We start from the raw sequence: 21,744 nt of genomic DNA, 5'->3' as shown, positions 1-21,744 counted from the left end.
ATATAGTAAATTAATCTAATATGCCCTTGGTGTTCCAAAAGTACCTTACCGGATTCCCGGAGATGAAGAAGCGACTTGGGTTGACTTATACAATGTTATGTATCGAGAAAGGACACTTTTTTTTTAGTTCACTGCCCTATACATAGAAAGAAGTGCTTTTCCACCGGTATCAACATTCTATCTGGAATCAGTAGCGATAATTGTTGTATTGTGAGCCAGCCCCACCCCACGGGTGAAATTGTACAGCTCCCTATCTCGTTGAAAGCCCCTTTGCTTACGGAAGAGAAGAGTTGGATGCCGTGGTGGGAAAGCTCCCGTTTCAACTTTGCTTCTTGTAAGCTTCGGTATAAATAGCTCACTTGCGGATCTAATCTCAATCTATGGGAACAGCTTTCATTTCTATCTTTTGGCTTAAAGTGGTGAACAAATCCTTTCTCTTCACTTTTTGTGCTCCGCATGGCTCCGGTCAAGATGTGACTCATCCTGTATATACAAAATAGGAGACCTCTCACGAACTTGTTAAAGAAAGGAGTACCATTTGTGTGGACAAGCCAAAGCAATCCTTGATGTTCTCAAGCAAGCTTTAATTGAGGGCCCCTGTGTTGGTTCTCCCTGATTTCAGTAAAAGATTTGTGCTAGAGACAGATGCCTGTGGGCATTGGAGCTGTGATAAGGGGTAGAAGTATTCGTGTGGGGTGGGTTTCGAAGGGAAGGTTGCACAATAGATCGGAGATCCTTTGAGGAAGACTGAAATGACTATACTTATAGAATGGTCCATATCGAACAGATACGATACTGGTTTACACAGAGAATATCGCCTAGCTCTAAAACGGCAGCACCTGAGTGCAACTTCGAGTAAGAAAGAACGACCCTTCTGCTACCTTTTTACCGGGGCATTGTTTTAACAACTTTAGCTGATTGATCTACGAATGGAGGGATTCAAGCTTATTTTTGTTAACCGAGATGCAAACGACTAACAAACTGGATTCGAAGCCACCTGTCGTAATAGTACCTGCGGGTTCTTTCTGTGGAGCCTTCAAATGCAATAGCTAGCTGCCCAACGGCCAATGCCACAGGCAAATCTCCATTTTCCAACTTATACAACTCTTTGGGGTCCAAAGATACTCGCCATTGCAACTTAATAAATAGGACCGGTGGGATCGCCTTCAACAGATATATCGGTTTCACTGCTTTCGTACCCTTTGTTTTGGTCATGTGGATGACCCGCAGACCGTAGATAAGATGGATACCCACGTACTGCCTTCAATGAAGAGAGTTTTACCAAGGACCCTTAGACAGATAGGGGGGGACAGACAAGAGGTATGCAACCTGCTGAATATTGTCACCGAATCGCTCACTGACAAATACTTGGGGCTCCCCTCCCTGGTAGGAGTGGATAGGAGCGACTGCTTCCAACACTTAATTGAGAGAGTTTGCACTCGGATTAATGGCTGCAAAGAGGAAGGGCTAATTGGCTCCGCCATGGAGACCGAAATACGAGCTTCTTTCATCACATCATTTTGCAACGGAGAAAAAAGAAGAACATAATAAAGTTTCTGAATGACTCAAACGGCAACAGGATCGAAGGTAATGACCAGTTAGCATCTCTGATACAGGGTTACTTTGAGGGACTGTTCACCTCAGAAGTCCTAGCTCCCGACCCTGGGCTACTGGGGAAAGTAAACAGGCGAGTAACTGAAGAAATGAACGCAAGCCTCTTGGCTCCGTTCACGGCAGATGAAGTAAAGGCAGCACTCTGAATTCAATCGAGAGTTAGGTACAGTAATCTTCAGATATGACAATACCTCCCCAAAGCATTGTCAAGTGTTGGAATTAGGGCACCAACCACGAATAGGAGCTGTATAGAACTCCGGAAAGAGACCTTTGATGAAGTCGGCATCCTCCCAAGTGGCATTTGCTTGATCCAAACTAGCCCACTTCCTTGGTTGCTGAAAAACCATGCAACGCAAGTAATTTCCACACACTGATTCACACGTTCTGTCTGGCCATCTGATTGTGGGTGATAGGCAGAGCTAAACCTCAATTTCACTTGCAGTGCTTTGAAGAAGGCCTGCCACATGTTACTTGTGAATATCCAGTTTCTATCAGAGACTATTGACTTTGGCAATCCATTCCACTTAAAAACATTATCCATGAAAGCATGAGAGGACTGATTGTACTGTATAAGGGTGAGCAAGGGGAATGAAATGAGAATATTTAGTGAACCTGTCCACCACCAACAATATGACTTCTTTGCCCAATGATTTGGGAAGACCCCTCAAAGAAATCCAGGGGAGATGTCAGTCCAAGCAGAAGTAGGTAATGGCAGTGACCAGACAATTCTTCAATGTTGTGAAGGCCTCAATTTGAGCATCTGACCACTGGAATGAATCTTTTTTTAGACAGTCATGAAGTGGCCTAGAATTGATCCCATAATTCTTGACAAATCTTCTTTTTCTGCAGCCATACCAAGAAAAACTCCTCAACTGAGTGATAGTCTTAGGTGCTGGCCATTCTTTGATGGCAACTATTTTGTGGGGGTCTGTAGATAGACCCTATCCTTAGATAACATGCCCTAAATACTCCACTTGAGGGACAGGAAAACTGCATTTGCTAATCTTAGCATATAGTTTTTATGACCTTAGAATGTCCAGGACTAACTTTAGATGCTTGAGATGAGCTTGTTTGGTCTTGCTATATATCAGAATATCATCAAAGAATACCAAAAGGTATTTCCGGAGCAAAAACATGATTCAATTAAAGATTGGAAGGTAGCAGGTGCATTAGTGAGTCCAAATGGCATCACTAAGTATTCATAATGACAAAAATATGTCCTAAAATTTATGAATGTCTTCTCTTCTCATTCTTATCTGATGATAACCTGATCTCAAATCAAGTTTGGAAAACAGTTGTGCACCATGTAGCTCATCTAATAGATCCTCAATGACAGGAATATTGAATTGATTTTTCTGCACTTAACCCGAAAGCAAGTTTGAAAACAAGACCTGCTCTGTGAAGTGATGGAAGTAGTGAAGGTTTAGGCTTCGGATCTGTGAAGTTCAGGTTTTGGAGTAGAGGTCAGAGGCTAGTGCGGGTAGCCCTGTCGGAAACTAGAAAGAAGAGGCTGATGCACCTGCCCGGCGGTGGGTGGGTTCAGCTCGATCAACTGGGATAGGGTTTTTTCTCTATCTTGCTCCATGGTGTTCAAGCAGTGCGTCCAGAAAGCTGTGATTCATGGGAGGGAGCAGCTTCAATAGCTTTGGCTGTGAAAACTCTTGGTCTTGGAGCATCAGTGTCATCAGTTCACCCAAGATCAGCAGGACAAATAACTACTAGGTTTGTGCCAGAAAAGCGTCTTGCGTGACGGGGAAAGAGTGGAAAAAGAAAGAGATTCATCAGCTATGGAATCTGACAGGTATCGGTATTGACAGAGGGGCTGTTCACAAAGCATCCCATGGATTGGTAATGGTGCTTCCCAGCTGCTGTTCCTACTCCTTTGGCTGGTGCCAAAGTCAGGTGGACTTTGAAGTTGAAGCTTGCCCGCAGAACGATGTAACCATGCTGGTAGTACTATGATTGCCTTAGAGCGCAGATGTCTCTGTCCTAGGAACGTGATGCTTAGGTGCGAGGTGAAACACAAGCAGGAGATCGAGAAAAGAAATCATACGGATTGCAACCTACAGATGAAGAATCTGCTTCATTGTTCCCACCATCTATATCAGATGTTTAATAAGAATAGGAATCGAATAAGCTGCTGATTGACTGAGGAAGCATTTGAAAGAAAGGAAGGGTGATGCTTGTTAAACAAAGCTGCGTGTGGGGCCGCCACGTATAGCTGTAGTTTCTGCTGTAGCATCGGTTATTTCCGTTATTGCTGTAGTAGCATCGGTTATTGCTCAGGTTACGAATGACCCAATCTATCTATGGCAACCACCCCTACTTTTAGTAGATGGAGATGCGCACCTAGAAAAGACGGATGAAAGAGAACCTGCCCTTCTGACTTCTTCTCTTGTCTGTCCTTTACGCAAAGCGATCTATGGTCTCAACAAGCCCCGATAGCGTCGGTTTTTGAAGTTCAGCACAGTGGTTATGTTATCCAGGCAGGGTTTGCTCGGAGTGATCATGATTCGGCCATGTTCGTATCAGTTTATCCTCGAGGACGTGCTATTCTGTTGTTGTATTGTGATGATATCAAACTGACTGGTGATTACTCCGTTACCATATCGCTGATCCAAGTGTCGCCTTCATCAATTATTTGCTATGAAGGCGCTGACGCGCCCTAAGCCTTTTCTTGGCTTGGAGGTCGCACATTCTCCTCGTGGATATTTGGTATCTCAGATCAAATAACGTCATGACTTGATCACTCGAGCTCAACTCAATGATGAGAAGACTGTTGACACTCCCTTGGAGCTTTACGTTAAACTCCGTCCGACTGATGGCTCACCATTATCTGATCCGACCGCAGTACAGACAGTAGGTCGGCAGTTTGGTTTATCTGACGATCTCTTGCCCAGATGGCTTTTCCTAAGAAAGTCAGCCTTTCATGGCTGCCCCCCGGTCAGTTCACTTTGCAGCAGTTCATCGGATTCTTAGATATATTCGAGGTACCTTTTCTCGAGCCGTCCTTTTTTCCGTCATCGTCTTCTTTAGAGTTGCGTGCAACTACTGATGCCGATTGGGGCCTTCAGATAGGTGCTCAACTACAGGCTTATCTATTTTATGGGGAGACGAGGACACTATCTTGGATGAGATAAAAGCAATAGACAGTTGCTCCTTCCACTGCCGAAGCGGAGTACCGTGCCATGGCACACTACTAGATAGATTGTATGGCTCCGTTGGTGACTTTCTGATCGCGGGTTTCATTTGAAAAACCCCAACGCCATTCATCTTGCGTCAAATCCGGTCTTTCATGCAAGAGTTTCATTTTTGGCCGCTACTACGTTCGTCGAAAACTTCTTGATGGCACCATCATCTCATTACCTTATTTTTTCCCTTCGACTTCGGCTATGACCAATGCCCCACCTAGCTGAATAGGCGTAACAAAGCTACCTGAAAAAGGCAAGGTGCACCTTAGATTGAAATCGACAAATTGCGTTTTGCCAGATGGATTCTTTAGAAAGATTCCCGGATAAAGTTCAGTATAATATTTAGTTATAATCTAAATAAAGGCGCATACGTGGGCGGGCAGGGGGCCCCACTACTTCTTCATTCAGGGGGGGGGGCTAGCCTCATGACTTCCCACTGGGCGAGGGGTGCACCTAACCCACCTACTCACTCATCAATTACGGTGTTCAGCTGACTTGCACAGAAAGACCCCTATTGTTTAGTAATTTGGCGCCCCATCTTTTGATTGACTGTGTCAACTAATCTTTTCAATGTTCAATTCTACTCTATGTTAGAACATTTCTGTGAATGCTATTCGATCTAAGTGGTCCTATTCTCTGTCCCGTGCTAGGAAGCATTACTCCTCTTTTCATTCCAAATTCTTCAATAAGACCGATACGATTGATTGGGTCTGTGCGTTTCTCTTATTACTTTTTTGTATCCCCCTGTTCCTCGGATACAATTCGATCCTTCTACGGCCAAATCTCAATTTGTGGAAAGCCTTCGATGGCTTCCTTATGAAAACATCCATTTGTATATGGGTATAGACGGTCTTTCATTATTCTTCGTGATATTGACCACATTTCTGATCCCTATTTGCATTTCAGTGGGTTGGTCTGGTATGAGAAGTTTTGGGAAAGAGTATATTACAGCATTTCTAATTCGTGAATTTCTAATGATCGCCGTGTCCTGCATGCTGGATCCTCTACTATTCTATGTTCTTTCCGAAAAGCGTGCCAATCCCTATGTTGTGCGGAGCTGAGCATCTTCTATTCGCTGGGATCAAGCTTTTCCTCTGCAGGGGCCTTGTGCAGTAAACCCCCTACGGGCGGTCCCCCGTCGTCGTAAAGTAGTAAAGGTCCCCGCGAAGCTTTCGGGAAGAGGGGTAGTCTTGTGCGTAAGCATAGCATTTCTGGTCGAACCACCGAACCACACATCTTTTTTTGGTGGGAGGGTACTCCGAGTAGTGGGTACCTCGTAGGACCTCGACCCGCCTACTCAGGTCTTGTATGGATATGCAGGAAGGGGTGCTCCTAGGTGTGTGTAGGGGGTGTGTTTGTTCGCGAGAATGAATTCCTCGTCAAGTCAGGGGGGGTGTGGACACACTTGCGCGAATTCGGGTAACGGCTACAAGGGATAAAAATAAAGGAAACTGTACCCGACCAGGGATGGACGTAAACTCGTAAGCTACCGAGGGTAGGGATAATCGTCCAGGTCTTATTTAAAAAAAAAGCCGCCCCGCCACTGCAGGCAGGTTAGTTCCTCTGTCCGTTGCCGGAGAGTTCTTGGCGAAGAGACCTTAGGATAAGTTGCTAAAACAAACGGAGGGGAGGATCGACCCGTTCAGTAGAATTCCGAAGAAAGGACTGTTGGCAGCAGGTGGAGACATTTCTTTGGGCCCCCTTCCAAATAAATGCGGGCAGGGTAGAGCTCGGCAGGGGGTTCGAGAATAGGGTAGGGTTTTTTGACGGTCGGGTCCCCTACCACTAGTCCGGCTAGCCTTCTTTCGGGCAGGAAGCAGGCCTAAACGACGGGCGGGCATCTCCCGCTACGCAAGCAGCATTGTTCGCCACCACCCGAGAAGCAAAAGATTCGAGAGTCAAGGCGGAAAAGACAAGCATAGTGGTCTAATGACAAGGGCCGACGACGGAAGCTCGGGACGGAGCCGTATGATGCGGAAGTCTCACGTACGGTTCCCTGAGAAGGGGAGTGGCTACCCACTGGAGCTTCGACCAACTACCACCGGTCAATTCCGCTTTGGGCCACCCCTGACTCTACCATCATTATAGGGGTATGGGGTTCGAGACAAAGAAAGATCAAGGCAGCATATCAGTTTTTTCCTATATACTTTACTGGGATCCGTTTTTTATGCTATTAGCTATTCTGTTGATTCTTCTCCAAACAGGAACCACCGATTTACAAATTTTATTAACCACTGAATTTAGTGAGCGGCGCCAAATCCTTCTATGGATTGCTTTTTTCGCCTCTTTTGCCGTCAAAGTGCCTATGCGTACCAGTTCATATTTGGTTACCCGAAGCCCATGTAGAGGCACCTACGGCTGGATCCGTCATCTTGGCTGGAATTCTTTTAAAATTGGGAACCTACGGGTTTTTAAGATTTTCAATACCCATGTTTCCCGAAGCGACACTTTGTTTCACTCCTTTCATTTATACTCTAAGCGCGATTGCTATAATATATACTTCCTTGACCACTTTAAGACAGATCGATCTTAAGAAGATCATTGCCTACTCCTCAGTAGCCCATATGAATTGGTGACTATTGGTATGTTTAGTCGGGCGGCGGCCGTTAGGTCACCTATTTTGAGTTATGGACACACAAGCAAGGCCAAAACATGTGTGCCGGGCCGTGCGACCCATCAACCTACTAGCAATAGGGGAGAAAACTTAGCATGTCGCAACAAAAGCGTCGATTCGAGGCGTCAGCAAAACACCGCCGTCTGTTCCTAAAACAAAACCCCTTAGCGCCCCGGGACGGGAGTGGGGGACGGCCCTACGCAGACAGCAGCAGCACCGGCTCTACGAAGTCCGAATCGAATCTTTCGGTTGGCTTTCCCGTGAATAAGAATTGTTGGGCGCGGCGAAGCGAGCGCTTCTAGCTGTTTCGCTTGCTTCTTTCTTATTGTGGCGGCTATTATGGCGTGGCTGAAATGAACGAAAAGCGAGATGATTCAAATCGATTGATAGATGGCCTGATCTGTTCTGATAGATCGAAAGGTTTTCTATCAATAATAAGGGTTGACCTCTTTCTATCTATTGATGATACAAGATATCTATCTATTCTGGATCCATCAGAAAGAAATCGATATGTATCTGATTTTTTCTACATCGTATGTAGAGCGCCCCAAGCGTTTGGCCAGCTCAGTTCTATTATCCATCGGTCCAATGCACTGGCTCATCTCATGGAGGGAAAAAGCAAATGTAGTTAGTTGTCTTGTTGTTGTTCGCCGCCTCGACACATTCCCCGGCATCGTCCCACACAGAAAGAAAGAGCGTGGAGCCCCCGGCCCGACCTGTAAGTCCGCTAACGTAAAGCGAGGAGTTGAGCCTGAACTGGCGAACCGAAGTCACTTTCGTAACCATACTTCCTACAGCTAACACGTGTCCAGTCCAGCGGGAACGCGAAGCGCAAACGAACGTGAGCTGCTATACCCGAATCCCCCGCTGGCCATCGGGGACCCTAGGTGGTAAGGCCATGATCCGCAGGGGAAGGGATCACTCATTCTTCTATTGGGGACAGGTGCACGAACGACAACTCCAAACGTCAGACATCCGCCGCCTATACCTACCGTTTAGGTGGCACCAGCGAGATCCAGCTAGGTAAGGAACTTCGTGTCGCGGCCTGCTCCACTCCGCTGCGGTCTTTTGAACTGAACTTCGTTTGCCTTCCCGCGCGCGAAACGAATGGGCGCTGTGTCGTGGGTCAGTTTTGGGGCGGGGGGGCAGAGAGAGACCAGAAGAATGATTCATTTGGATCGACGAGCCATTTCGCGAATCAATAGAATGTCTCTCTATCCATATCTATTCTATCTTTATATGACGGGCCATAAAAAAAAGAAGTATTTTTTTATGGCATGCGGGATGATCGCGCCTAGTAGCCACATATCAGCTGCGCTCAATATGCGGGATTTCCGTTGGATCAGATCTTTCGCTTGACGAATTTGGACCTAGCGAAAAGGACTCTAAGCCTTCGCGCAAACAAGCAAAGTAGAAGCAAGACGAGGAAGCGGAGCTGTCGTAGAAGCAGTAGCTTCCCCCGACAATATACAATACAACAGTAGCGACCATGATAAAAAAGCCCCTTGTTTAACGAGTTCGCTGCTTTTCCCAGGCCGGAGAAGGGCAACTACTTATTGATTGATCGCCTTTCTTTGATATGTGTTCAATTTAGTACAATACAAACTAAAACTAGATCAAAGCGGAAGGGCCACTCACTATAGAAGCTATAACTAGAAAAGCCCTAGCCAATAGTTTAGTAGTCGGCCAAACCCCCATGCTCACGACATGTTCTTGATATTGATTGAGTTGGAGGGAGTCAGAGACTACCACGGAATCCTTCCATAGTCACCCCCGGTGACCTTCGTCACCAAAGCGTCACGACAGTTTCCAAGACCCCTCATATAATCTCCAGTGGGGATCAGTCGGAGCACGTAGGAATGCCGACCACTACATAAGCCGCTGGCGGAGAAAGCTCGAAGAGCTTCCCTTCATTCGCTTCGCGGGAGTCGCACACAGCACATAGCTGGAAGTCAGAGGGCCCGTACTACCTGCCTAACCCTTCGCTCCGAGGGACCGTAGAACGGAAAGCGCCTTCTAAACAACTCGGCAGAAGGGAAGGGGCCTATGTATTTGCATGACCCCTGCGGATTTGACCCTACCTACACCCGGAGCCAATCCCCTAGCGGTCCTGCCACCACGCCGCAGAACAGGAGCTCGTGTGGAACCTTGGATTTCTGGCGTAACAGCGGTGGAAGGTATCAAAATATTACGGCCGCATAACATAGTATATACGCTAAGGTCGGCCAAAATATGGACACCCGAAGGGCCGGCGCGCACAATCCTATCCTATCCGAGCCCGTCATTGCATGCACTTCGGACAGCCGTCCGTAGCATCATAAGGAGCACCTCCCTTTCGAGGTACCCAAATGGAACGGTCTTTATTTGTGTTGTTGGTTGGTCTTTCTCAACGTGGTCTATAGCACGAAAAACCATTCTTTACAAGATAGGGCCGTTCACATGAAAGAAAATACAAAATCCATTCTTCATGGTCGGGCGCATTTCTCCAAATCCTCCAGGATCACAAGTGGAACGCTAAGCAAGGGTGGGGAGGCTGCGAGCTCCGCGTCGAACAGAAAGAAGCAAGCAGGGGGTGTTGCCGTAGCGCGCCGGAGAGCAAGCGTAGGCAACCAAACTAAATAAGGCTACAAAAGTAGCTAGCTAGCGTTTTTAAGCTGGCTGCCTTTTCTAGCGCGCGTACTCTTCTGTGGAGTCGCACGGAACGAGCCTTGTCTTCCCTCCAACGACTAGCTCCCTTTTCTTGTTCCGGTCACCCTTCTCTTGCCGTGGAAGGACTTTTGCCTGTGGTGTGGTCCAACCCGTGGGCGGAGTCGCCCTCATCCCCCCATTGCTCAGTGCTCCCTGCAGCTTCGCTGGGCTTTACCCGCGTGGGCGCGGGCTTCTATAAGAGAATGAAAAGCTCTCTTTTTACAATAAAACGCGAACCGCGCGGAGCCCACCCTTTTTCGTTTTCTGCCGCCATTGGGTGGCCGCAGGGGAAACACAGCCCGGCCGCCTCTCGGGAAAGGGGGGGTGGGCCTACCTATCCCGAGGGAGCAGCTGAGAGGTTCCATATGCCGAGCCGAAGGGCAGAACTTCAGTGCGTGATCGTAGTATGTCACCTCGTCTCGTCCTCGCAGCATCGAAGAGTACCTATGCACTATGTTCCGGTTCACTGATAAGGAAGATAGAGTTGGGGTGGGGGGTCTACGATGTGATACTATAGTATGCCCCGGGGAGAAAGATGCGCAACTCAAAACGGAAGCAGGAAGCGTGTTGTCAAAAATGTCGGAGGTTACCAGATCTCTGAGACTACCATCGATCCGACAGAGCGGAACGACCAGAAAAAGAAGTGGGAGTTAGAAAGCCGTATGATAGGTGGTAACTATCTTGTACGGTTCGGGGGGTAAGCGGCGTACTCTGGGGGAATATTAGGCTCTATCGAACATACAGGGAATTGGAGGTAGCATTTTACTTATGTTAAGTCATGGACTGGTTTCTTCAGCCCTTTTTCTATGTGTTGGTGTTCTATATGACCGACATAAGACTCGACTTGTTAGATATTATGGAGGTTTAGTGAGCACCATGCCGAATTTCTCTACCATTTTCTTCTTTTTCACTTTAGCCAATATGAGTTTACCCGGCACTAGCAGCTTTATCGGGGAATTTCTAATCTTAGTAGGAGCTTTCCAAAGAAATAGCTTAGTAGCCACATTAGCTGCGCTTGGGATGATTTTAGGCGCGGCGTATTCCCTTGGCTATATAATCGTGTGGTTTCTGGAAATTTAAAACCCGATTTCCTCTATAAATTCTCCGATCTAAATGGCAGAGAAGTTTCCATATTTCTACCTTTTCTTGTTGGAGGGGCGACCGTCCGTTGAACTACCAAAAAAGGGTAAACCAATGTGATCATGACATTGTAGGTGCTTGCGATGGGACGGATGCGACTTCCCTCATAAGTAATGGGTGGCATAGCCCGTAGCAGAAGTCCCCTTTTTTTATCCATTTCTTTATTACCCCAGAGGGGCCCACCCTGGTGGGACCGAGAGAAAGAAAGGACGGGGGGGGCGACCATGCATGGCACTTCTCGACCGTGTCTCCGAGGGACAGTTGAACGAGCGACTCATGAATGCTGCCGGGTCGGACGAGCCAATAACTCGAACGTGTTCGGTCAGTTTTTGAGCAAGAATCACAGCGTTACCTTACCTTCACCATGATACGGACTCCAAGTTCTTATGGCAGAGCACGAGGAGTTTCCTTCAATATGATGATGAGAATGGAAACCAGAAGCACGACTGGGTCTTCGTAGTCCGAGATCATACTTATATATCAGTCACAGTAACGTAAGCATGAGACTTTTTGGTAGTACCGGTGAACCAGATGGCCGCGGCGAGGGAATCTGGGACGGAGGACTCGTAATATCTCTATAGATCTGGCAAAAGCGAAAGACCCCTAACGTCAGGGGCTGACCACTGAGCTCACTCAGGCCCCGCTGGGCGGGCCAGAGTGGGTGCGAGCTGGAATTGCCATAGCTTATGGTTAGAGCAATAGGAAAGGGCCCAGCAGAGAGAACAGTCAGGATAACGAGCGCGGAGCCCACTTGGCAGCGGCAGGAGCAGCGGGCAAGTGCTTGCTTGGTAGGCCAACAGCCCTGTGAACCGGGCGGGGCACTCGACGAAAGGGGGGGCACGCTGAGCAAGTACGCAAAATTGGCCCTGCGGAGCTTTCAAAAAGAAAAGCAAGGACCACTACGGGAGGTCGAACCACGGACCGGAGGTAGTAGAACGTGATCCGCACCGGTCAATATTGGATCAAACAATAGGGGACCGTAGCACTGACCTTTTTTTTTCAAGACAATAGGTACTGTTCCCTACCGAGACAAGGGACACTCTCAACGGATCCTCCACGCGCTGGGGCATACCATAGTTCTTCCGTGCGTCTTTATCGTGGCGGAAACAGAACAAGAGGGAAAGACCCGGCCGACTCGCCCAGGGCTCGAGGGCGAGCCATACGAGAGTGAGTCGAATTCTGTTTACGTTCTCGGTTTGGGTTCGGGCCCCTCTCGATCTTTTGCGTATAAGGGAAGGGGGAAGGAGTCTAAATCTATGGACATTAATGAACCACCATTGATGGACGTTGCACATGACACGAGAAATTCGACTCGACGGTCCGGTGCTAATAGAAGTCGCTTACTCTCCGTCTAGCGAAGGTGCCAGATCCTTAAAGTAAAGTATCTATCAGCCTAGTGTACCAACCACGTGGTACGACGGGCACTCAAAGACCTGGCGAATGAGGGCCCACCCCACCCAAGAGCGCTTATGTCATATGGGAACTCTCGGCTGGAAACAATCCTTATGGTTTTTATATCCGGTTTAGAATAATAAGAAAGAATCAAAGTCCAGGTTGGTTGGTGAGCCTAGTGATAGGAGACTATCTAGCTTGGTTCGGAGAGCACTTGTTGGGTTTCAGATTCGTTTTTTGCTAAATGTTACGGCCTAAATGCTGAACTATTGACCCTACTTGTTCGGATGGGTGTTCACCCCAAAGTGTTCCCGGACTGCATGCATACATCCGTAAGTAACTTAGTGCAACATGGCAAATTTCATTGAGAGGAATCAGCAAAGAAAAGAAATCTTCTCCGGGTGATCAAGTTCCTTTTTCGGTCTGGGCCACGTCTTTGCTTTCTTCAGAGGCCCATTTTCCTGGGCATCAGTGAGTGGAATACTTAACAGTGATTACATTCTTATGTAGATTCCATTGCTCGAATGGGACTTGTTTGTTGGCACCGACCTCGATAAGAAGCAAGGGAGTGGTGCCGAAGCGAACGGAGCTGCAGAGCCGTTTGTTTACCAATCCGCCAACTTAAGCTAGGAAAAGTGTAAGAGACCGTGCATCTTCATGTAAATAAAGGTAAATAATCTCAGAAACAGTCAAGAAACCGGGAATTTTTTATTCCATTTCTTAGCCAGGGCAAGCCCTACCGACCTACGACCGGAGAAGATGTTGTGTTGTTCGTATCACTTGCTAGAGATAGAGAAGCTAGAACAGGAACTGCCCGGGAGGGTTCAAAGAATGAGGTCTTCACCTTTGAGCTGGATCTCATCTCATTCTAGCACATACTACGAGCGATTGACTTAAAGAATACAACAAATGGTTGTGGGGTTATCTTTGTACCCTGTGACTACAACCACAAGGTCCGAATCAAGCGAAACGGCTGAGGCGCAAGCCCTTTTCTCGCCACTACTCTGTGTACCCAAAGTCAGCAACCTTTTTGGCACGCTGGCTAGCAAGTTCATTGCTTCAATGACATGAATTCAATCAAGTGGACAAATCCTATCCTGGAAAATATGGGCAATCAGCTGGAAACTCAATAGTCTTACGCGGAAAGCACTCAACCGGCCTTCCTCTTCTGAATTATATGAATGACAGAAATCAGTCCTCACTTGTATTAACTTCATGAGTGAAGAGATAGACAAGGTGGTGAAAAGCATGAAACCAAATACTGCTCCAGGTCCAGATGGCTTCTCTGTTAGCTTTTTAGAGCTTTTTGGCCCCAGTTGAGAGATATACTAATATAAATGCTTCAGGAGCTGTATCATGGCAGGTTGAACTTGTCCAGACTAAACTATGGTGTCATTTCTCTACTGCCAAAGATTAAGGATGCTAATAGTATCCTACAGTATAGACCCATATGTGTTCTAAATGTTATGTTTAAAGCTATTACCAAAGCTCTGACACTTAGATTTACTCCTCTGGCTCGACAAGTAATCAGCTCTCTTCAGACTGGATTTATTCCTGGGAGGTACATTTTGGATGGATGTGTAATTCTTCATGAAGTTTTGCATGAGTTGAAAACCTCTCACTCTGAAGGAATTTTGCTTCAGTTGGACTTTGAAAAAGCTTATGATAGAGTTCAGTGGCCTTTCTTGGCAGAGGTAATGCATAGGAAAAACTTCCCTGACAGGTGGATAGATTGGATTAGACAAGCAGTGGAAGGAGGCAAAGTGTGTGTGAATATGAATGGAGATTGGCGAGAATATTTCTCTACTTTCAGAGGTTTGAGGCAAGGAGATCCTCTTTCTCCTTTGCTTTTTCACCTAGTAGGTGATGCACTATCTGCAATTCTGGATAGAGCTAAGGAAGCAGGTGTGATTAGAGGTTTGGTACCACATCTGATACCAGGGGGGATTAGTCATTTGCAATATGCTTCTGATACTTTGCTTTTTTTTGCATAATGACATGGAGTCTATTACTGGATTCTAATTCCTTCTCTACTGTTTAGAGGAAATGTCTGGCATGAAAGTCAATTACTTGAAGAGTGATATTTTCACAGTAGGGTTGAGTGTAGAGGAGGAGCAGAGGGTAGCTGATATAACTGTGAGATAGGCAAATTTCCAATAAAATATAATATCTGGGATTACCAATCAGCAAAGACAAGATCTCTTCTAATGATTTTTTTTCATTAAAAGGTAGAAAAGAAGTTGGACTCTTGGCAATGCAAACATTTCTCTTATGGAGGAAGAGATATATTGATCAATGCATGTTTATCAAATGTCCCTATGTACCTTCTGGGTTGCTACACTTTGCCTGTCAAAATACAGAAAAAAGTTGATACAATAATAAATCACTTCTACTGGGAGTAAGAAGAATCAATTTCACATGGTCAGATGGGAACACCTATGCACCCCTAAAGATTATGGTGGTGTGGGCTTCACTGATATGAGAGTCAGAAACATTTGTTTACTGTCAAAGTGGCTGGAGGAGGTCAATTAACTACTGGAGCTTACACTGCAGATACTACTTATTAAAGGGCACACATTTCAAGACACCTTCAAGCTACTGAAATTGGAAAGCAATGATGTTATACTGGGTTATGATTGGCTATATCGTCACAGTCCAATCAATTTAGATTGGAAGGCCAGAACAATGAGTATTTGTCACAATGGGCAAGAAACCATTATTCTTTCTGACAGCAGCAATACTACTTCTCCAACATTGTTAGACCCTGATAAGTTTCAGAAGGAAATTGATAAAGGAGCTATGGGCTACTATCTTTATCCCTTATCTTGTGACTCTGCTGATACCGATGATGAAAATACTTTGGAGGAACTTAACTTGGTATAGTGAGCCTAGCAGGCGGCGGGAGTCCCGTACGATTGCTTGCATTTCTCTGGAATTGAACTAGCCCTTGGGAAAGGTAGACGTGAAGGTACCATGATTTCTCACTTTATAGAAGCGTTAGAGCTCGGCTGACACAGTGATCGAAAGCTGCGCAACCAAAACAACTTGAAACCGCCCATGCTCCTTTTGCTTTTCCTGATATCGTCCCTTCGGGTAGTTGGATATGAGCACATTCAAATTGGAATTCTTCTGATCCCAGATCCAATAGAATTTTTGAGGTAAGAGGTACCGTGAGCAGATTTCTTTGTTCGATACCCAGTTTTTGATCTCGCAAGCAAGGAAATCGAAGAATAGCTCAGTATTATTACGTCTCCCTCCGATAATGAGTGGTAGTGAGCTCTGCCCTAGAGAATGAAGACTCCAAGCAGCATCTCAGTCTCGATATTTGCCTTTTCGGGAGACGACTTGTGATAAGCAAGTCAGCCATGTCCTAAAGAAGTAGTGGGAGTGCATGGTTATAAAGGAAGGCGCAAGTGTATTACGGAGCGAAGAAGCTTTAGAGAAAGTTCTACCTCGCGGGTGGAAACCATAGATTGGAAGGTGTAGGTCACTCACCCGTGTAAACAAAGCGAAATCATAGAGCATAGCTCGTTTGTAATGCCCCTGTCCGAACTGACCACAGGATTTAGGTCGTCCCTCCCAATCAAAAGAAGGAGGGTTCTGTTCAGCTTCCGCTGCCACTCCAGGCATTGGAGCGGGATTCGGATGCCGCTCTTGACTGACCACAGCTTCCGGGGGAGCGGTCTGCTCCCGGGATGCAGAGGCGTCCTCACAGTCAGCCAGAAAAGCTTTGAATAGCTCTTCCGAGTTAGTGGATCCGGAGGGAGGCATTGAAGGGCCTGGGTCCCCCATTCCGTCCCAGTCGGACTCGGAGCGAAGCATCTCCCAACAAGATTCGAAAAATTCATTATCCCCAACCTAGGGCTGGTCGAGTATGAAGAAAAGACCTATATGGGATTCGGATTACCGAAATTGGATTTCCTTATTGATCCATATGTCGCTTAGACTTTACTTTTTCCCCTTTCCTCTATTTGTTCGATAGGGTCTTCGTCTCCGTGTAAAAGCAAACTCTCCAAATTTATGACCAACCTTTCCTTCAGTGATCTTACAACGAACAGGAGTTTTTCCATTGTAAATGAGTACGGAGCAATCAACGAATTCCGGCGAAATAGAAGATCTACGTGACCAAATTTTCCTGCTCCTCAGACTTTCTCTACTATGCCTTTTTTCGTGAACTACTAAATGACTCCTCTTGCTCCAAGCTCCCTTTTGTTGCCTTCTCGTTCACATCCTCGTTCAATTGAAACAAGCTTTCAATCAATATCTGCAGGCACATTATAGAATTCCTATATGGAAATTCATTTGCGGAAGACCTCCATTCAAACATGAGAAAAGCTTCTGGGCCCGTCCAAGATGGGATGGGAGAAAAAAAGCTAAAAAAATCTGGATTGTGCATTGGTCGGGATCTCCGTAACAAGTAGGTGAACGGTGATGATCAAAACCAGGAGAAAGATCTGAAAAAAGGGGACTTGGATAGGATTTTGACCACGATCAAAAGATAGGAGGGGTTCTCTTTCTTTCATCGCCGTCAAAAGCAAAGGCTACCAAAAAAAACCTTTACTATCACGGAGATCGTTAAAGAAAACATGGATCCAAATGCCAAAGGGGAAAAATGGTGGAAAAGCTTCTCAAGGCCTCGTCCTCCTCACCGCGCAAGCATGGGAAAAACGTTATGTGCTATCGTTGCGGGGAGAAGGGTCATCTTGCGGAGATCTGCAGAAAAGAGGCGACCCGCTTCGTTTGTGGCGCCTTCGGCCACAGATCCTTCTACTGTCCTAGGCGAGGGAAGCAAGGTAACCAAGTAATCCTCTTTCTTGTGCTTCAGCCCTATGAGGATATGGTGAGAAACGTGGAACATTTGAGAAAATGTGCTGTGTCGTTGAGGGGAAGAGCTTTTCTTTCGAAGGCATCTTTCTGAAGGAAGAGTGTCCCCTCCATTTGGATACAGTTTCTGATTGTTAGCTAGAATATATGGGTGTATTGTCATTCAAGTTCTATAGATGGTGTCTGTCTCACTATCTGTTTGAGTGCCTGAAGGCCCCTGGAGGAGTCGTTCTGTGAGTTGTATTCAAGCTCGCCCTTAGACCGAGTCAAGTTAGCGATAAGAGTCAGCTACTTTGGCCTTGTCATTCGCTTTGTTGCCATATAGATAGGTTGGAGTGCGGGTGGCCACTAACCCAACGAACGAACTTACGTGTAGGTGTGATCCTATCTGCTCTTCCACTATAGGACTAGAAATCCAGTACAACCATGTCCCTTTCTTAGGGGAAAAGCCCTCTTTGAAGGAGAATCCACTTCTGAGCGCCAAAGGCGGGCATCCGACGTCACCAAAAAGAAGGAGAAAGGCATTCAGGCACCGCAAATCCAAGAAACTCCGAATACAGGCCGGCACGAAAAGCGAAATGACCAAAGGGATTGGGGCTGTTTCGGCACCAAAAAAAGTGTCACTATGCTAAACACATCGAATATCCGTCTCTTTATGTGGGAGCGAACCATCTTCGCTTACGGGTCTACCGATCCTATAGCTCCGATATAGATTTAAGTAACTTGGCAGAAAAAAATGCGGAAAAACGGTTTTGGATGGAAGAGGTAGATGAGAAAGACTTTCCACTTAGAGTCAGAAGTCCACGCTAGATGACCGATCTTTATGACCTTGAGGAAAATTACCTATCTTGAATTAATACACCAAAATCGGTTATTTCAATCGATCCACGAAAGGAATTGATCACCACGATAATGTGACGCAAGGCAAAATCTGTAATCAACATCGGTTATGTGAAATAGGTCATTTGAGAAAAAAAAGAGAGAATAGGACAATCTATATGTTTAACACAAGCGGTTAAGTCGATAGCTTTCTTAAGGAACAGCTAAAGAAAACGCTCTCACGAATCCTATTTTCTGATTATGTATGCCGCGACATTACGATTTGGAGCTTTGATCCGGCCATGTAGAGCACTCATAGAGGTCCGGCTTCACGTCAGTAATCTACCACACCCATGCTGGAATTCAGTAGAGTCCCACGAGTCAATCGACAAAAGCGAGAAACGAGGTTGTTCGACAAGGCTACGGTCTAACTTTTTCTTCCTAGCGGAGTTCAATACGAAAATAAAGGCGCTCCGCGTTGGGAATGGCGTACTACGTACGGGTGGTATTTCAGGTATAACTGATCAGGGTTGTTCTGAAAGCAAGTCAATTGGTGCTTTGGAAAGTGAGTGCCAGAGGCTAGTCACTGCTTGGTTTACAGAAGGGAAGGAAGAAAGAGATACCGAAGCAGATTCAGTATAGAAAAGAAGAAATTGATACCATTCATTCCAGTTTATTTGATACCCACTTAAAGTTTCTATCAAACCATGTCTTTTTCTTCGAACGTCAATCTCGTAGGAATTTCGATTGGAAGTGTGGTATTGAAGGGCGAAGCCTTTACTCTTTGACTTGTTTCTTTGAATATAACATAATATTGACTGCGCACTTCGAAAGATGATGGTGTATTCCGAGGATCAGTCCTTTTTTATTGAATTCGCTGATAGATCTGGATGATTCAAAGAATGATTCTTCCCTGGGTATTTCCCCGGTACCATTATTTAAATTGGAGCTTTTCAATTCCATTTTTGAGATTGAGGTGAGGGTTTAAGACCGCTCGTAACGATTTTTTTCTTTTATGGCTGGGTGGGCAAGAAAAGGATTTGACTCTTGAAGATATCAACTCATACGCCTGCTCCATACATTCAAAAACATTTTTGGTACTTTCTATGAGAATGGATAAATAGAAATGGGTACATTCCTCTTTCTCTTTCTGGCCAAACTACCCATAAAAAAGAAGAGAGAGAGCTGTAAGAGCGGTAAAAGCAAGCTCGGTGGCCCGGTTTCACTACAGGTTGATATATCCTTTTGAAAGAAAAGTAAATTCGCTATGCTATAAGGTACCAATTCATCAAGGTATAAAACCACATCTACAGTGGGAGTCCCTATCTACTTTCGATTCCCTTCTTACTGGCTTTGCCAATACATCATACTGATTTGACGCTTCCTTACGCTTTCTTTCAAGCATTGCTTCCAGGACAACGGAGAGTATTCCAAGATAAAGAACCAGAACTGAGGTTGACACTACTGAAAGATAAAAGAATGGTGGATAGATGGATTCGCACCATCCCAAAACCGAAATACAGACAGACCAAAAAAATACGCAAATAAATACTCCACCACCAGCCTACCTACTAGCATGTATTAAGCGAATAGCTTGTATGGTAGTTGTTAAAGAAAAGATGTATGTAGTCCCGGAAGAGAAGCAATTGTCGTACGACCTGTAAGCGTCACTTTTGACTTCCTTGCCGTTTGTGAATTGAGTCAATCGAGTTACGTTTGAAAAATGAATGGAATTCTGGAGTGGACCGAATATCCATGGCAGAACCCCACACTGGCTAGGAACTGGGCTGCACTAAGCCCGGCACTTTTTGGGCTTCTTCATGAATCTAGTTTTCAGGTAAGGTCAGATCATCTTATTGAATAGATATCTGAAAGAAAGCAAAGGAATGAATCGTTTTTCCAATTACCTTCTCTCGAAAACCATAGATCTTCTGGTTACCATTGACTATCCGGCACTTTCGTCTGTAGAGCGAAGCAAGAAATTGCATGGAAGGGCTTTTATGCTAATATCAGCCTTGTTTGGAACAATAGATGCAATCCATTTCAGTGTATGTCACTGAGTTCACCATTGCAGTTGAGACGTCAGGCAATTGAGCGTTCCCTAGAGTTTGGTTCAAAGGCTAAGGACTCCCCGCCGCCTTCATAAGGGCACTAAGGCGGAGCACGGAAAAGCAAATTGGGCACCCATGTTTTACCAGTCCCGGATCTCAGGGCCGTTTTGCCAACCGCCGACATGAACGAAATCGAATTTCATTGCGGGAAATTCGGATTTCATGAGGGAGGAAAAGGGGGTGGAGAGTCGTACAATGCATTGGTGGGATGAAGGTGCTAGCTTGGCTGAGATAGGAAGTTTCGATGTGTATGTAGATTTGGTTCTAGTGCCCCCACCCTTTTCGAGATCTGTCAGGATTAGCAAGATGTTCTGGTGTAAACTATAGAGAAATGGAATGAATGAAATGTATCTAAGAAGAAAGGAAGCCATGCTCCATCCTGTTTCTAAAAAGAACATCACCTCCCTTTTTGGTTAGATACCGCTCCGTTAGGTACTAATGCTTCTACCTATCACCCGGAGGGTGAGTTTGAGAGCTGTGTTTTTTTCCAACGTTAATAGCATTCCGCGAGAAAAGTCATCTACTGATGTTGTCAGCGGAGTCCCTCGTCCATCCATGTATGAATAGCGGTATCCCCCATTTTGGACAGTGATGAGGTAGTCGACGCAATTTGCATGTGTATTTGCGTTCGGCTTTGCTACTTTCCTTCTAGAAAAGAATGTCCGCGGAAGGGAATAGTCTACGTGGCCCGGGGTAGTCTTTCAATTCCTTTATCGGGTGGGAGAGTTTAGAACCAGTTAAGCCAATAGCTGCTGCTTTAGTCACACTAGCTACATCAGTTGATCATGGATTTAGCATACCACCTCAGAATAGTCTACGTGGCCCCTTGTTTTTACTACAATTTGATATAGTGAATCCAGTAATGCAGACAGCCCTTTTTAAAGCGCTTTTAAAGCCCCTGACTCTCAAAAAGAGCTGGAGGTTTTGCCTCAACTCATTCCATGAATGTTGTTTCATTCCCCACGCGGCTGAATCCAACTCAGTCTTTATCCTGCCTTGGAGTTCTCTCTCATAACTGAAGCCAGGAGGTATTCGATTTATCGGATTTCGAGCTAGCTGCCCTTTTCTTGCTCCTTGCCATTAGCGCAGCCCTTTTCTTTTTCTTAGCTAGCGTAGTTTTTCACCTTCAAAAGAAGGCGCCAGCGCTTTTGTAGTGACCCCTCCGGGGTCCCGGGTTGCTTTGGCGCGCCCCACCCCGTCAGTCCTGTGTTGTACTTGACTTGACTCTCCCCCGCTTGCTGCTTGCTGATCGCAGTGTTCAAAAATGACACGAAGCTGGATATGAGTAGATGTTGTTGGTCGAAAACGTCTTTCATTCACAATGAAACAGAATGGTCTCGCTCGATGCGTC

The sequence above is a fragment of the Triticum urartu genome, unplaced genomic scaffold, assembly GCF_056163025.1.
Source record: "Triticum urartu cultivar PI428250 unplaced genomic scaffold, HENAU_Tu73 scaffold2, whole genome shotgun sequence".
Lineage (NCBI taxonomy): Eukaryota > Viridiplantae > Streptophyta > Magnoliopsida > Poales > Poaceae > Triticum > Triticum urartu.
This window is presented reverse-complemented; position numbering follows the sequence as displayed.